Below are 6355 nucleotides of genomic sequence, written 5' to 3'. Positions count from 1 at the left end.
AGGTTTGCTGGAGTGGAGGGGGGGTGGGAGGGATGGGGTGGCTGGGTGATAGACACTGGGGAGGGTATGTGCTATGGTGAGCGCTGTGAATTGTGCAAGAGTGTTGAATCACAGATCTGTACCTCTGAAACAAATAATGCAATATATGTTAAGAAAAAAAAAAAAGAAGATAGCAGGAGGGGAAGAATGAAGGGGGGAAATTGGAGGGGGAGACAAACTATGAGAGTCTATGGACTCTGAGAAACAAACTGAGGGTTCTAGAGGGGAGGGGGTGGAGGGATGGGTTAGCCTGGTGGTGGGTATTAAAGAGGGCATGTTCTGCATGGAGCACTGGGTTTTATATGCAAACAATGAATCATGGAACTCTACATCACAAACTAATGTTGTAATGTATGGTGATTAACGTAACAGAATAATAATAATAAAAAAAGGCTGATACTAAAAAAAGAAAGGCATAAAATAGGAGAAAATTCTAAGTCTACACTTCAAACAAAATTAAGTACAATTGGCCCTTATAACCCAATGTGGGTTTGAACTGTGTGGGTCCATTTACATGCAGATTTTTAAAAATAAGTATATTGCAAATTTTTTGGAAATTTGCAACAATTTGAAAAAATTAGTAGGTGAGCTAAATAGCCTAGAAATACCAAAAAAAAAAAAAAAGAGAGAGAGAGAGAGGAAAGAAAGAAAGAAAGAAAGAAAGAAAGAAAGAAAGAAGAAAGAAAGAAAGAAAGAAAGAAAGAAAGAAAGAAAGGAAAGAAAGAAAGAAAGAAAGAAAGAAAGAAAGAAAGAAAGAAAGAAAGAAAGGAAGAAAGAAAGAAAGAAAGAAAAGAAAAAGCTAGGTCTTATTGTTAAGAATACAGTATGTAATACATATACAAAGTTTGTGATATTCTATTGTTTATGATATTGGTAAGGCTTCTGGTCAACAGTAATCTATTAGTAGTTAAGTTTGGGGGGAGTTAGAAGTTATATGTGGATTTTTAACTCCTTGTGAGGGGGGGCAATGGCATCCCTAACCACTACGTTGTTCAAGGGTCAACTGTATACTAACAAACATGAAAACTACCTTGAATCAGACTCAAAATCTAAGATGAAATATACATAAATAGGAACAAATGAAAAAAGAACTGAATGAATTTAGGAGATGGAAGAAGTCATATTTAACTAAGAAAAAAAAAAGTAAATTACATTGTGTCTAAGGGAGAAAAGATTCAAGTCAAAATATAATTAGAACATTGAAGAAAGGTAGGAAAACAATCTAGATAACAAAGTTAATGAAAGTTATATAAAAGCATGAAAAAGAAAGAATTGGAAATGCAAGACTAGCATAGGAAGAATAATATTCATATTACCTCAGAATCCTTGATAAAAAACTAAAAACAATAAAACAATGGAATAGAATTAATATTTAAATCTATAATGCAAAACAACTCTCTGGAAATAGAGAAGTATAGATACATATACCCATTAAAAATTAACCCAGAACAATCAATGCTGAGGCCCTTCACAATAAAACTATTAGATTCCAAAGGTCAACTAATATCTCAAAGCTTTCAGGACAAATGATCAAATAACTTGTAAAAATCTGATTAGCAACTTTAAGACCAACATAAAAAGCCAGCCAACAATGGAGCAATAGATAACTTTTTTTTTTAACTCAAATTGTGAACCAAATATTTTATATCTAGCTAAGCTCTCCTTCAAATACTGTCTTTATTGAAAAAAACTTTCAGTAAAACTACCCAAATTACAGGGTATTTGTGACAATCTCATGACCTAATGTACATAAAGAATTCTGAGCATTTTATTACATATAGTAAGAACTATATAAAATATAGGTAATTAATATACTAACTGATGTGAAATCACTTTTGTAAATATGTGTTATTTTTTTAGCTTTGCGCAGTAGCAGTATCGTAGCCAATGAGGTTTATCCGAGGCGCGATTATTGCTAATTGTAAATATGTGTTATTTTTTTAACCAATTACATGTAGATTTCTATACATATCTAGTACATCTAGCTTGATAATTGTAGTTTTCAATTAATCTTTGCCATCACTCCTTGTTTTTTCTGTCTGACATTTCCAGGTTTGAGAGATGTGACTTTCCAGGCCAGCTCACCCATTCCCATGACAGGATTTATATAATTCACCAAGAAACAGATACATTTTACTTTAAATAAACTGGGGATTAGAAAAGGTACCAAAATCATTTTGTAAGGCTGATATAACATTATCTAATTACTTGATAAACACACTACAGGGGATAAAATATGTGGCCCAGTGTCACATAAAACCATAAATGTTAATAAGTATTAGAATACATGAGGATCTGTGGATATTAGTCCAAATGATATTTGTCTCCTAGGATTCATGCCTTTGTTTAGTTCTCTCACTCATTCAGTTGGAGCTGGGCTATTTGACCTATAGAACAGAACATAAATGACAGTGTGTGACTATCAAGACTCTGTCATAAAAGTTATTGTAGTTGCCACTGTAGTCTTGGATTGCTCATTCTGAGGGAAGCCATCTTCCATATGGTGCAGAGACTCAAGAAGTCCTATTAAAAGTTCTACATAGAGAGGAAACAATTTCCTGACACCAACTGCCATATATGTGCAAAAGCCTCCTTGAAAATGGATCCTCTGGTCCCAGTCAAGACTTTGGATAATTCCATCTTTAACCATCTTGTGAGAAATTCAGAACACCCAGCTGAGATGCTGCCAATTTGTGTACTCAAAAATAACATGGGAAATAATAAATTATTATTGTTTGTGTAAGCTACTTGTTATACAGGAACAGATAAGTAATACAGATTTTTAAAAATGTTAATTACTTCATGTGCAAGGTAAGTCAAAGAATAAAAGACAAATCAGCTCAATCTAGGAAGGTTTATCTGCAAAATGATCTACAGTAAATGAGAAAAACAATGTCAAATTCAGATGATGAATAGATTCAGGAAAAGTATTTGGCAAATTAAAGTTAATTCCTAAAAAAATATTTTAGCAAATTCAAAATAAAGGGAAACTTCTTTAACTCAGTTGACAAGAAACTGTTCATATCACATTTAAAAGTGAAACACTTGTGACATTCTCATTAAAGACAAGAACAAGCAAGTTTGGCTGATAGACTATTTAGTACTATGTAATGTTGTACTAGGACATTAGTGGTTGCCTAGGGGGGGAATGGAATGGGTAATGGTTGCAAATGGGTACCAGGGATCTTTTTGGGTGAAAAGAAAGAAATCTTTAAAACTCAATTATGGAGATGGTGTCATAATTCTCTAAATATACTACAAAATATTGAATTGCACACTTAAAACAGATGAACTACATGTTGTATAAACCAAACTTCAATAAATTTCAAAAAAAGGGCAAAAAATTAAAATGTACTGGGGTCCTAGGCAATGTTTAAAGCCAACAACAAAATAATTGGGAATGTATAAACATCATAAAAAGATAAAAGATAAAACTGTCATTTTTTGCAGGAGATATTATCATCTAAATGGGTTATCCAAGACAACAATAAGATATAAGCAAGGTCTTTGGCTGTGAGATCATCATATCAAGCATTGTCTTTCCTATATACCACCAGTAACCAGAAAAAAAATAATGTAAAAGGTTTTCAAACATAATGACTCCAAAATAAATGTTAACATCTGAAATGAAATGAGGAAGACCAATAAAAATAAAAGTATAAAACTTCACTTAGAACATAAGAAAAAATGATTTAGTAAATGGAGGGCCCTTACCAATGCAATGGATGGAAAATTCACCATAGAAAGTAAGACACTTCTTTAGAAATTATTATATTACTACAAAGGAATCTGAATAAAATTAAACAAAAATAAATTTCATAAGCCACTTCAAAAAGACATATGGAAGAAGAAATACACAGGGATTACCAAGATGGTAAATAAAAATAACACTGAGAAAGGATTTCCCATATAAAAAATCAACCATAATAAGAAGCTATAGAAATTAAAACAAGCTGCTACAATTTTTAAATGTCATATCTCCATTGATTCAGGCTCAATTCTGAAAATTTAACTTTCAAAAATACATACTGGCCAACACACATAGGCAATGATGTATGTATTAGAGATATCGTTTATAATAGAAAATAGTAAAAATATGACATAGTCTAAAGTAACATTAATAGAGTCTGAATAGACTACTATGCAGCAATTAAAATACCAGTATTCTATAAGTATTTAACTGGAGCAATCTTCAAGATTATATGTTTGTAGTTAAGAGCACAGACACAAGAACTAAATTATATAGATTTAAATTCTGGCTTTACCACTTACTAAACCATATTATCTTTTGCTGGATAACTCATCACTCTATGCCTCAGTTTCCTCATTTTTTAACATGGATAAAAGTATATGAATATCTCAGAGGGTTCTGTAATGTAAAAGAATTAATACACTCTATCATATGTCATATGTGAAATGCAAATTAAAACAAGGTACCACTATACACTTACTAGAATTGCCAAAAGCTGGGTCACTGACAATACCAAATATTGGTGAGTATATGGAAAAAGAGGAACTTTCATTTATTGTTGATGGGAATTCAAAATGGTACAGCTACTTTGGAAGACAGTTTAACAATTTCTTATGAAACTAAATGTAATTTAACCATATGATGCAGCAATTACACTACTTAGTATTCACCCAAAGGATTTGAAAATTTATGTCCATGCAAAAACCTGCACACAGGTATATTCATAATTGCTAAAACTTGGAAGTGATCAAGATGCCCTTCATTAGGTGAATGGACAGATAATATGGTATATCCAAACAATGGAATTCAGTGCTAAAAAGAAATGAACTTTTAAAAGACATAGAGAAAACTTCAATGCATATTACTAAGTGAAAGAATCCTATCAAAAAAATCTACATACTCTATGATTCCAACTATATGACATTCTATAAATGGTCAAACTATAGACACACAGGTATGAGTAGGTGGAGTACAGAAGATTCTTAGGGTGGTGAAATATTTTGTATGACATTTTAATGATGAATATATGTCATCATATTTTTATCCAAACCCATGGAATGCATACCACTAAGAGTGACTACTAAAGTTAACTGTGGATTTGGGTGATTATATGTCCATGTTAGTTCATCATAGGTCAAAAAAAAGTGTCATTCTGGTGAGCTATATTGATGATGGGAGAGGATATGCATGTGTACGGGCAGTGGCTATACGGGGAATCTCTGTATCTCTCTCTCAATTTTGTTGTAAACCTAAAACTGCTTTAAAAAATAAATTCTTAAACACGTAACAAAGAGAATACATGTATGTTCTTTGAACAATGACTATGACATGGGTTTTTCTGTCTCCTAAAATAACTATTGCTCATTCTTACAGAAAAAAAAAAAGCAAGTAACAGTTAAATATAGTACACTATCAATTAGAAAAAAAAAAGTATTTTTATATTTCTATGTACATAAACACTTATATCAATTATATGTATATGTATATAATATCCCCAGGGGGTATAAAATAAAAAAATTGGTAAATATAATAACACTACATGCAAAAAATTATATATATCTATATGACTATACAATGTGGAGAGAAGGCAATAGTAGGAAACTTAAATTCTACTGAATACAATTTGCAGGTATGTATGCTATCTTTGTATTAATTTCTAAAAATCAAATTAAGAGCTTATTTCAAAATAGCATGGTAACATGGTATTTGTGTTGAAATAAACAATTTAGGTCATTGGACAATCAAGATAGAGCTAGTATAAAAAAATCCATGTGTGTGTGAAAATTTAGTATACAATAATGATCGCTCTTCAAGTTAGTGACCATTTTTTCCATTCAAAAGCAGTGAACTTCATGATGAGTATGAATGGTCCTTTTCATCATAGGACCATAAACAAAAGCCAAGAGAACTTATTCTTGCAAAATTTTTTCTATCAATTTAGCAGAAAGATAGACACTTCTATTACTTAATAAGAGATCTAGTTTCTGATAAGTACATTTGTGTCACAGCTTAATTGTAGTTTTCCTTAAAACTTTTTTTTTCCTCAAAAAAGTTCAGAATATCTTTATGCTTAGGCTGGATATTTGTTTTCTTAATGTGACTTCTGCTTCCAGATATGAAGTAGCTTGTATCAGATAATGCTCCCTAAAGGAAAATAATTAAAGGCTATATAAAAGTACAAAAGAACATCTTTTGGGATTCATTTGACCAATTAAGGTAGCCAAAACTTGAGGGATGTTGATATCATGGAAAAGGGAAAACAAAACAAAACAAAACAAAACGCATCCAAAAATCTAGCTATATAGGGCAAAGGGCAAAGTATCCATGCAAAAAGTGACAGCCAAG

At 31.5% G+C, this 6355-nt stretch overlaps 1 pseudogene; it reads left to right on the top strand.

Moving 5' to 3' along the window:
* The first annotated feature begins 1897 nt into the window (after window positions 1-1897).
* LOC118001751 lies at window positions 1898-2030 on the top strand (annotated as a pseudogene).
* Window positions 2031-6355: the final 4325 nt, after the last annotated feature.

Source organism: Mirounga leonina, unplaced genomic scaffold (assembly GCF_011800145.1).
Source record: "Mirounga leonina isolate KUSES-001 unplaced genomic scaffold, KU_Mleo_1.0 Mir_53, whole genome shotgun sequence".
NCBI lineage: Eukaryota > Metazoa > Chordata > Mammalia > Carnivora > Phocidae > Mirounga > Mirounga leonina.
Note: the sequence above shows the minus strand (reverse complement) of the source record. Positions and strands in the feature narration are given on the sequence as shown.